This window comes from Bubalus bubalis, chromosome 19 (genome assembly GCF_019923935.1).
Source record: "Bubalus bubalis isolate 160015118507 breed Murrah chromosome 19, NDDB_SH_1, whole genome shotgun sequence".
Classification (NCBI taxonomy): Eukaryota; Metazoa; Chordata; class Mammalia; order Artiodactyla; family Bovidae; genus Bubalus; species Bubalus bubalis.
This window is the reverse complement of record NC_059175.1, coordinates 46,048,115-46,060,556: the sequence shown is the minus strand read 5'-3', so window position 1 is coordinate 46,060,556 and position 12,442 is coordinate 46,048,115.

Here is a 12,442-nt window from a genome sequence, read left to right as displayed (position 1 = left end):
CATTATAATTATGGATCTCATATGGAATTGGACACCATAATTCTATCAGTGGCTAACACTTCTTGAAACAGGCAATATAGAAACCAATATAGTTAGCAGTAATAGTAAAACCGTAGGTAAGAACTGAAGTTACTAACTTCCATTAGGTACAGCCCAGTGACATCTCCAGGTCATCTGACTTAGCTTGTTAAATGACTATAGCCTGCTGTTAATCTCATGGTTGTAGACCATGGAGCATCTGATCTTTATTCAAAGACAGGTTACTGAGAAAAGCTTTAGAAACAAACTCAAAGTATCCTTTGTAATAACTTAATTAAACCTCTTAGCAATGTAACATAAGCACAAGGAACTGTCTCAGAAGTGAGCCTTAGTAAATACAGACCTTAATTAACAAAACTAGAACTTAATATTCAGTGAAACATAATAGATGCCATAGATCTGACATCAGTTGGGTGGATTTTTTCTTTTAGAGCTCCCCAGTATCTTTTCAGATTTCTATATATGTCAGGAGACAGTCTTTTTTTACCTTGATGAGGCTGTTCGGAACCCAAGCATCTCCAATTTCTGGAGGGACACAGCAGAGAGAAAAGAAAAAAATGCCTTAATTTTACCCACAGGTGTAAATCACTAAATTGTTTTAAAAAATTAGTAACTTAAGAAGAGCTTCTTTATATTTGAAAACAAAGATTAGAAGCCAGTAATATATTAGATAAAAAGTCATAAAAATTGTAGTCATATTTAGCAGTCTATTCAATCTCATGTTACCAATCCCTTTGTTCTGCCATCCCTTCCCAATGGTCTGGTATTCCCATCTCTTTCAGAATTTTCCACAGTTTATTGTGATCCACAGAGTCAAAGGCTTTGGCATAGTCAAGAAAGCAGAAATAGATGTTTTTCTGGAACTCTCTTGCTTTTTCCATGATCCAGCGGATGTTGGCAATTTGACCTCTGGTTCCTCTGCCTTTTCTAAAACCAGCTTGAACATCAAGAAGTTTATGGTTCACATATTGCTGAAGCCTGGCTTGGAGAATTTTGAGCATTACTTTACTAGCGTGTGAGATGAGTGCAATTGTGCGGTAGTTTGAGCATTCTTTGGCATTGCCTTTCTTTGGGATTGGAATGAAAACTGATATTTTCCAGTCCTGTGGCCACTGCTGAGTTTTCCAAATTTGCTGGCATATTGAGTGCAGCACTTTCACAGCATCATCTTTCAGGATTTGGAATAGCTCGACTGGAATTCTATCACCTCCACTAGCTTTGTTTGTAGTGATGCTTTCTAAGGCCCACTTGACTTCACATTCCAGGATGTCTGGCTCTAGGTCAGTGATCACACCATTGTGATTATCTGGGTGGTGAAGATCTTTTTTGTACAGTTCTTTTGTGTATTCTTGCTATCTCTTCTTAATATCTACTGCTTCTGTTAGGTCTATACCATTTCTGTCCTTTATTGAGCCCATCTTTGCATGAAATGTTCCTTTGGCACCTCTGATTTTCTTGAAGAGATCTCTAGTCTTTCCCATTCTGTTGTTTTCCTCTATTTCTTTGCATTGATCGCTGAAGAAGGCTTTCTTATCTCTTCTTGCTATTCTTTGGAACTCTGCATTCAGATGTTTATATCTTTCCTTTTCTCCTTTGCTTTTCACTTCTCTTCTTTTCACAGCTATTTGTAAGGCCTCCCCAGACAGCCATTTTGCCTTTTTGCATTTCTTTTCCATGGGGATGGTCTTGATCTAGGTCTTAATCTAATAGATTAGATTAGCAGTTTCAATTCCTAGGCAGTTACGAAATGGTCAAAGAGACCAGGAAAATGTGACCAAGAAAGGAAAGTTAGGTCCACATGCTTCACTATTTCTGGTCGCTCCCTTTGCAGGGACATTGAGTGCCTCTTGGCATTGGCAGGTTGGTATAAACCCCTGACAGGCCCCCCTTTTGGGGCTGCCCTTTGTCATTATGAGGCACCACAGAACTGCAAAGCTGGGCTAATCTTGCTTCACACTTGTTTTGTGCACTTCTGGCTTTTGATCAATCACTCACACAAGCACACCATAGAGTTAGTAGAGAATATATTTACTAGGAGAACAGAACAACTAGAGCTCCAGTGTCTTTACCTTGTCTTGAAGATCCTGGACGGGCCCCCAAGATGATAGCTTATGGTGAATGAGTCTGCCAGACTAGTAGTCTCTGAAGGAGAGTTTACTCTGGTACCAAAGACAGGTCTCAGTCACTCAGAGCTTTGTGTGCAAAATCTTATTTAAAGTGATCGAACAGAGAAAGCTTCTGACATAGACATCAGAAGGGGGTAGAAAGAGTACTCACCTCACTAGTTTAAGCAGGACCTTATATACTTCTCAACTAGGTGCTGAGAATAGATAAAAAGAATACCTCAAGGCTGTAAGAGTTCCGCCAGATCCTTTCCCAAGGCATACATCCTGAGATAACTTTGGCACAAGATTAGCCAGGGAGAACAGGTTCCAGACAATATCTCTGGGTGAGATATACTGTTGCTGTGTAATCTGGGTACAAGTCTTGAGAAACAGGTTCCCAGGCAAGATTTGTTACAATTATAATTATTAACATAGAGCCTAAGAGAAGCATTTCCATGAGTAAGACATTGTGGTGTGTGATCGTTAGTTACTGACCTAAAGAAAGGCCAGTTCTTGGGCAAGACACATTGTTGCACAAGGTCTAAGGAAAGCATGAGTGACAATATTCTCCTCCTTAAAGGTCCTTGGACTGACTGCCTAAGCTTTAACTCTTTCACTATGTACATTTTTAACCTTTGTACTGCAACTAACACCTCCTCTCTCAAATCTGCATTCTTATGCACAGTTTCAGTCCAGTTCAGTTCAGCTCAGTCACTCAATCATGTCCGACTCTTTGCGACCCCATGAATTGCAGCACCTCAGGCCTCCCTGTCCATCACCAGTTCCCGAAGTTTACCCAAACTCATGTCCATGGAGTTGGTGATGCCATCCAGCCATCTCATCCTTTGTCGTCCCCTTCTCCTCCTGCTCCCAATCCCTCCCAGCATCAGAGTTTATAATTTCCCAAATGTATTGGTTCAAGTCTGTATTTTCTTCTACTACCTTTTTTCTGATCTATACTCTATGAAGAAGAAGAAGTGGAAGTCGCTTAGTTGTGTCCAACTCTTTGAGATCCCATAGACTTTAGCCTGCCAGGCTCCTCTGTCCATGCAATTCTGCAGGAAAGAATACTGAAGCAGGTTGCTATTTCCTTCTCCAGGGGATCCTCCCAATCCAGCGATCGAATGCAGGTCTCCCACATTGCAGGCATATTCTTTACCATCTGAGTCACCAGAGAAGCCCATATTCTTGAGTCTTGGTCTATCAAACTAACACTTTAAACTAACAGATTCCACACAAGTGATTGCCACTGAGGGAGCCTTTCTTAACCTCTCTTAATGTCTTTCCCAAGACTAGCTGAGTTTCCCTCTTTATTTTTATGTCACTATGATATTTTGGAATTATACTTTGTATAACACTTTACTTTTGCCACTATACTTAAAATAGGACTTTGCTTCACCAAATTTTGAGTGCCTTTGAAACCAAGTCTTCTGTCTCATAATTGTTATAATCTCAGTATCCATCATTTAGTAGACACTAAATCAACATTTGTCAAATGATAGAATTAAAAATAAACAGATTTTTGTTTGATACTCAGTTGAATATAACATTAAACTCTTGACATTTTGAAATAAAAAAAGATTAAGCAACATATTTCTACCAATGATGTTTTAGAAAATGTTTTCTCTTTTCTACTAATGGTTTCCTTTGTTTAAGGAAGCTAATTAGTAAAGTACTTGATTTTCTTCAGTAGCCTAAAAATTTTAGATCTTCGCATGGATTTTAACATTTCAGTACTAAGATAACTTTATTTGTTTCCTTATTATGCTGTTGATAGGATTCAATCCATCCCACTGTCCAGTTCTATAAATAGCTGCCTTTACAAAAAATCATTTGCTCTTTTCATTTAATGCTTTCTAGTTGTATATATATGTGTGTGTGTGTGTGTGTGTGTGTGTGTATATATATATATACAGAGTAACAAAGATATCTGAGATCTGTAGAGTGAGTTAGCTAGCTGAATCCAGGAGAGCTGATGGATTAGTTTCAATCTAAGTCAGAAGGATTGAGAACTAGAAAAGACAATGCTGTCATTCCAGTCCAAAAGCCAGAGACATAAGAAAGGCCAGTGTTTCAGTTCAAATTTGAAGTCAGGAAAATAGCCGATCATCTGATTTAAAGACTATCAGACAGAAAGAATTCTCCCTTACTTAGAGGAAGGTAAGCTTTTTATTTATTTGTTTATTTTTAATTTAAGCTATCAACAAATGAGGCTCATCTACATTACAGAAACCGATCTATTCCACTCTCCCAATTTAAATGATAATTGTATCCAAAACACCCTCACAAAAACGCCTAGAAAAATGTTTGAAGAAATGTCTGGCCACTTTGTGGTCCACTCAGTGTGACACATAAAATTAACAAATACTGAGTCTATAATTACATTTGCATTATGCATGTAAAATTTCTTTCTATTATAAAAATGCTGTTGTGTGTGTATGTGTGTTAGTCGTTAAGTTATGTCTGACTTTTGTGACTCCATGGACTATAGCCTACCAGGCTTCTCTGTCCATAGAATTCTCCAGGCAAGCATACTGGTGTGGGTTGCCATTCCCTTCTCTGGGAAGCTTCCTGATTCAGGGATTGAACCCGAGTCTCCTGCATTGTGGGCAGATTTTTTACCGTCTAAGCCTCCAGGGAAGCTCCAAAATGCTATATATTATTTCAATTATAATGTTCATGTCACATTTAAAAATCTAGGGGAAGAATCTCAAGGCCATATAAGAATATGGAATGACCACACTGGAATCAATTGTGGAGAAGGTCAGGATATAGTTGAACAATGAATGTCACTGATGGAGTAGAAATACAGTTCAACCATGTCCCCATGGTCAGAGAGAAGACAAGAGATCATGTTTTTGGAGTGACTATTTATACCCATGATGTGTCATGCTAAGTTGCTTCAATCATTTACGACTTTTTGTAACCCTATGGACTATAGCCTGCCAGTCTCCCCTGTCCATGGGATTCTCCAGGCAAGAACACAGGAGTGGGTTGCTCTGCCCTCCTGCAGAGGATCTTCCCTACCCAGGGATTGAGCCCATGTCTCTTGCATCTTCTGCATTAATAGGCAGATTCTTTACCACTAGTGCTACCCTGGAAGCCCGTTTTTACACATTAACCCCTAAATCCATTGATTGATGAAAAAGGAGTATATTTCTTTGTCATGGGAAGTCCAAAATGGGTGTGTCTGATGAGTATGTAGTCTTGCTAAAGGTCACTCAGGTACTGCTAGGTCCCCCTGCAATTTGGTCTACCCTGCTTTAGAATTCTGAATCCTTTGATTTCAGCCAGCATGTCTAATAAAGGAGGTAGAGATAACACATGGGAAATATTTGGCCAGGGCTAGAAATGACCTTTGTAATTTCTGACTTAACTTGCCACAAACTGAGTCACATGACCATACTAGCTGTAGACAGCCTTAGAAGTGAAGTATGGCTCTGTCCGGGGAAAAGAAAAAATGGTTTGGAGAACAAAGGGGCAATTTCTGCTGCAAATGAGAAACAAACCACTGCAGATTTTATAGCAATGAATCAAAAAATTGAGGTAGAGTCCAGAGGGTCTTCTCTGAAATTATTTTATGTGGTATATTGGATTATCTAAAGGTAATACAAAGAACAAATTCAACATTGAAATTTCTCCCTTGTAAAAGGATCCTTGTTTATCTCCTATAAAGTATAAAATTATCTCTATATTTTTTCAAATAGACATTTTATAAAAATTTGACAATAGATATCTATAAATAGATGAATTAACATAATTAAAAAAACTGAATATTCCTGAAAATACATAATAAATATAATGACATTTCCCCCCATAGTTTATGTCTAAGCTTTAGTAGTAATATTTTTAACCCTAAGTCAATAGGAAAAAAAAAAAAAAGTTATGAGTTAGACTCTGATTAAAGAGTAAATCTTCTCCAAAACCTATTGGAATCAATAGGGAATTTAAAAAAAAATTAATAAAAAATACACAAAACTTTTTAGGTGTCACTGAAGTCAAGAAAATGAAAATTAAACTACCCAAAATGTTTGATTTTGCTATTAGAATTTGAAAAGACAATTATTAAAATAAACATTGAGCCTGAAGGGCAATCTTTAAAGGTAAATATAATTCTGAAATTAAAGTACAAGGATATAGACAGGTAGAAACTTTAATAAAAACTATCATCTTTCTCAGACAAATTTTTAGTAAAATAATTATATTATGCATTTATGTCTGTGTGTATATGTATATCTTTTAGCTGTTAGTTTGTGCAAGTACTATAAATATATAGTAATTGGTTTAAATAACTATTATTCATGTCAGCTATATTCAGGAATATAACCATTAATGGATATCTTGATAAGTGCTTAATAAGTTTGTGATATTATCACCATATATTATCCAGTATAAAATATCCTTTTTAAACAAATGTTCATATTAAAAAGATATTTCAAATATATCTATCTATCTATATATATAGATACTAAGAAAATATTTTAAAATTAAATAAATTGTCAATGAGAAGATAAAATGGCTCAGTCGTGTCTGACTCTTTGCAACCCATGGACTATACAGCCCATGGAATTCTCCAGTCCAGAATACTGGAGTGGGTTGCCTTTCCCTTCTCCAGGGGATCTTTCCAACCCAGGAAGAGAACCAGGGTCTCCTGCATTGCAGGCAGATTCTTTACCAACTGAGCTATCAGGGAAGTGCATAAAATGGTTAAGGTTTTTAAAATTTCTTCATAGAGTCTGACTTTTCTGAGTCACTTTGCAAGTCAAAGCCATCAGTCAGTTCAGTTCAGTTCAGTCGCTCAGTCGTGTCCGACTCTTTGCGACCCCATGAATCACAGCACTCCAGGCCTTCCTGTCCATCACCAACTGCTGGAGTTCACTCAGACTCACGCCCACTGAGGCAGTGATGCCATCCAGCCATCTCATCCTCTGTCGTCCCCTTCTCCTCCTGCCCCCAATCCCTCCCAGCATCAGAGTCTTTTCCAATGAGTCAACTTTTCGCATGAGGTGGACAAAGTACAGGAGCTTCAGCTTTAGCATCATTCCTTCCAAAGAAATCCCAGGGCTGATCTCCTTCAGAATGGACTGGTTGGATCTCCTTGCAGTCCAAGGGACTCTCAAGAGTCTTCTCCAACACCACAGTTCAAAAGCATCAATTCTTCGGTACTCAGCCTTCTTCACAGTCCAACTCTCACATCCATACATGACCACTGGAAAAACCATAGCCTTGATTAGATGGACCTTTGTTGGCAAAGTAGTGTCTCTGCTTTTCAATATGCTATCTAGGTTGGTCATAACTTTCCTTCCAAGGAGTAAGCGTCTTTTAATTTCATGGCTGCAGTCACCATCTGCAATGATTTTGGAGCCCAAAAATATAAAGTCTGACACTGTTTCCACTGATTCCCCATCTATTTCCCATGAAGTGATGGGACCAGATGCCATGATCTTCGTTTTCTGAATGTTGAGCTTTAAGCCAACTTTTTCACTCTCCTCTTGCACTTTCATCAAGAGGCTTTTTAGTTCCTCTTCTTCACTTTCTCCTATAAGGGTGGTGTCATTTGCATATCTGAGGTTATTGATATTTCTCCCGGCAATCTTGATTCCAGCTTGTGCTTCTTCCAGCCCAGCGTTTCTCATGATGCACTCTGCATAGAAGTTAAATAAGCAGGGTGACAATATACAGCCGTGACCTACTCCTTTTCCTATTTGGAACCAGTCTATTGTTCCATGTCCAGTTCTAACTGTTGCTTCCTGACCTACATATAGGTTTCCCAAGAGGGAGGTCAGGTGGTCTGGTATTCCCATCTCTTTCAGGATTTTCCACAGTTGATTGTGATCCACACAGTCAAAGGCTTTGGCAGAGTCAATAAAGCAGAAATAGATGTTTTTCTGGAACTCTCTTGTTTTTTCCATGATCCAAGCCATAGATACATACTATTTCCACACAGTATCATCTCTTTCCAATAAAGAGTTATGCAGCAGCTCTTTATTCTCCAATAAAGAGTGTATAGTATTTTTTCTTAAGTGTGTTTTCTCTTTAAGGATTTTCTTCCAACAATGTTTAATATTTTTCCAAGTTGTTGACATCAATTTTTATGTTCTGAAGTTTGTTCTTAATCAATACTTCCTGCAAGTAACTGTTTTCACACAACAAATAGGGTTCATGTGCCTGCTTTCACTGTTTCTTAGTTTGTTGACTAAATTGTTGAGAGTTTACAGTTGGGCAGTCACACCACCAAGCACAGCAGCCAAGTTGGCACATGCTGGGTTGATAGCAATTTTAAATGTTATTGATTGTCAGACAATCTCAGTGATATTGAAAAGTATAAAAACTGCTTTTAATATAGTAATATCAAGTTCTTGAAAATGAATGGATGTTGTCACATGGACAATCAATTTCTTCTTTCCTCCAGTTCATAGTTTATTAATAGGGTTTAATGATAGAATAGAAATTTATACTAAAATGTATATAGAATCAGAATTTAAGGCCACCTTCCATCTTGCTGTTAGATATGATATTTTCATAAAAAAGTATCATTAAAATTATATACTTTATAGGATCAGCCACACTGCCAATGAGAAAGTACTGCATTCCAGAAGGTTCACTGTATTTGGTTACATGAGATAGTTTGTATATGAACAGATTCTTGTCCAATAATTGTCAGACAAGTTTTTGTATTCAAGAAAAATATATTTGAGTACTCACTATATTCTAAGACGTGCCCTGTTGTTGTCTTTTAGTTGCTAAATTGTGTCTGACTCTTTGCAACCCCATGGACTGTAGCCCAACAGGCTTCTCTGTCCATGGGCTTTCCCAGGCAAGAATACTGGAATGGGTTGCCACTTCCTTCTGCAGGTGATATCCTGACCCAGGGATATTCCTGACCCATGTCTCCTGCTTGGCAGGCAGATTCTTTACCACTGAGCCTCCTGGGAACCCCAAGAAGTGCTTTGGTGTACACATATAAAAATAGGTTAAATTTAACTTTCAACTCTAATGTAATTTTTAGAAAATGAAGAGAACAAGAAATAATCATGTAAAAGTGCAATAAGGAATGCCATAAATGAGTATGGGACATAATGCAATGGGTGTACAGAAGAGGGAATTATGAATTGTCAAGATATACAAACATTTTTAGAGCTTAAATTTATAGGACTTTTTTCAAGAAGGAACATCAATGGATAAGGCTATTCCAGCCAGATGAAATAGCGTAAGCCAAGACACAGAAGTAAGGATAGAAGTAGTTTGGTCCTGCTGAAATTATTCACTACATTTAGAGAAATATTATATTAATAAAATGATATTATATTTCCAGATAAGATGGTATGCTGCTGCTAAGTCGCTTCAGTGGTGTCCGACTCTGTGCAACCCCATAGACAGCAGCCCACCAGGCTCCCTTGTCTCTGGGATTTTCCAGGCATGAACACTGTAGTGGGTTACCATTTCCTTCCCCAATGCATGAAAGTGAAAAGTGAAAGTGAAGTCACTCAGTCGTATCCGACTCTTTGCGACCCCATGGACTATAGCCTACCAGGCTCCTCTGTCCATGGGATTTCCCAGGCAAGAGTACTGGAGTGGGGTGCCATTGCCTTCTCCAATAAGATGGTATACATCCATGTAAATATGCTAAGAATTTCAAGCTTAATCATTGACACATGAAGCAAAAATAAACCTTTGCTGGTATTGTGAAAAATAGATTAAAGATGAAATTATGGAAAGTTGACATTATATTATAAAAAGAACCTAAACTCAAGATGATGAGGTTCAATAAAGATGCTAAATTTGGCAATAGATGTTAGAAAATAAAATGGAGCAGCATGGAGAAGATAAAATTGGTAATTAACTAGGAAAATGGGTAAGATAGAAAAAAAGTTGATTAATAGCATTAATTAATGAATAAACCCCATGATCAATGATGAGACTTTTTAAAGCCCCATGTAAGACATCTGTCTCTGTCTGGATAGATGATGATAAAAAGATATTGATAGGTGATATGTAAAGATATAGTTGATAAGTAGATGGTAAGCACAGATGTAGATATTTGCATAGAGACATCACATACATACAATATCAATTATATATGTGATATATAATGTATATGATAAAATATATATACAATAAAATAGAGATGATCCAGTTGTTGGCACTTGTGGTATTTCAGGTTTAAGCGCAACAAGGTCCACAGCCCCTTGACTACATATACACACATGATACATACCTAAGAAAATCTGTGTATTACATTTTTCTGGACATAGAGAAAAAGAATACTCACCAGTACCTTTTAATCTAGCATGCCTGAAATATTAGATATTATTAAAAGACTGATATTATTGAAAGCCATTAAGCTTAAGCAAAATGAGTTAATTACTGTTTTAAATACTTTTACTTTGTTACTATCACTCTCCATGTTATCACTTTAAGTTGTTGAATCTAATCAGTCTATTTGTTTACTGTTTTACACTAGAAGTAAGGCTTAATCTAATTATTATTCAACAAATGGTTTTTGACATAGCAATAGTAAAAACAAAATTTTTTTCACAAATAGATTACTCTATTATTCTTGGGTTATTTACTACTACAGAACTAACATAGAAACCCAGAAAAAGCAGATAAAAGGATGACTTATTTTACTTACTTATTTTAAAGTAAGTAATAATGAATATGCAAATTTTGCTAAAATAATAAAGAATAAAAATATCACCTTTGCCTCCTTTGCTTTTTGTTTCTCTTCTTTTCTCAGCTATTTGTAAGGCCTCCTCAGACAACCATTTTGCCTTTTTGCATTTCTTTTTCTTAGGGATGGTTTTGATCATAGCCTCCTGTAGAATGTTACAAACTTCCGTCCATAGTTCTTCAGGCACTCTGTCCATCAGATCTAATCCCTTGAATCTATTTATCACTTCCACTGTATATTCATAAGGGATTTGATTTAGGTCATACCTGAATGGCCTAATGGTTTTCCCTGCTTTCTTAAATTTAAGCCTGAATTTTGAAATAAGGAACCACAGTCAGCTTCCTGTCTTGTTTTTGCTGACTGTATAGAGCTTTTTCATCCTTGTCTGCAAAGAACGTAATCAATCTGATTTTGATATTGACCATCTGGTGATGTCCATGTGTAGAGTCATCTCTTGGGTTGTTGGAGAAGGATGTTTTTCTTGACAAAACTGTTAGCCTTTGCCATGCTTCAGTGTCTCTTAACTTTCTACTTTTGCATTCCAATCACCTGTGATGAAAAGAACATCTTTTTTTCGTATTAATTCTAGAAGGTTTTGTATATCTTCATAAAACTGGTCAACTTCAGCTTCTTCAGCATTAGTGGTTGGGGCATAGATTTGCATTACTGTAAACGACTGAGCGACTGAACTGAACTGAACCAAATGTTGAATGGTTTGCCTTGGAAACTAACGGAGATCATTCTGTTGTTTATGAGGTTGCACCAAAGCCCTGCATTTTGGACTTTTTGCTGACTCTGAGGGCTATTCCACTTTTTCTAAGTGATTCTTGCCGGTGTGCATGTGTGCTAAGTCACTTCACTCGTGTCTTTACAACCCCATGGACTGTAGCACGCCAGGGTCCTCTGTCCAAGGGATTCTCCAGGCAAGAATATTGGAGTGGGTTGCCATTTCCTTCTTGAGGGGATCTTCCGAATTCAGGGATCGAACCTGTGTATCTTACATCTCCTGCCTTGACAAGTGAGTTCTTTACTACTAGCACCACCTACGAAGGCGTTGTTCCCACAGTAGTAGATATAATGGTCACCTGGATCCAATTCATCCATTCCTGTTCATTTTAGTTCACTGATTCCTAAGACACTGATGTTTAATCTTGCCATCTCCTGCTTGCCTACATCCAGCTTACCTTTATTCACAGACCTAACATTTCAGGTTCCTATGCAATACTGTTTTTACAGCATCAGACTTTATACTTTCACCACTAAACACACCCACAACTGAGCATCATTTCTGCTTTGGCCCAGTCACTTCATTCTTTCTGGAGCTATTTGTAATTGCCCTCCACTCTTCCCCAGTAGCATATTGGACACCTTCTAACCTGGGGGCTCATCTTCCAGCGTCATAACTTTTTAGCTTTTTCATAATGTTCATGGGGTTATCTGGGCAAGAATACTGGAGTGGGTTGCCATTTTCTCCTTCAGTACTGTATTTTTATTAGGGTATAGTTACTTTACTCCTTGGAAGGAAAGTTATGACCAACCTAGATAGCATATTCAAAAGCAGAGACATTACTTTGCCAACAAAGGTTCGTCTAGTCAAGGCCATGGTTTTTCCTGTGGTCATGTA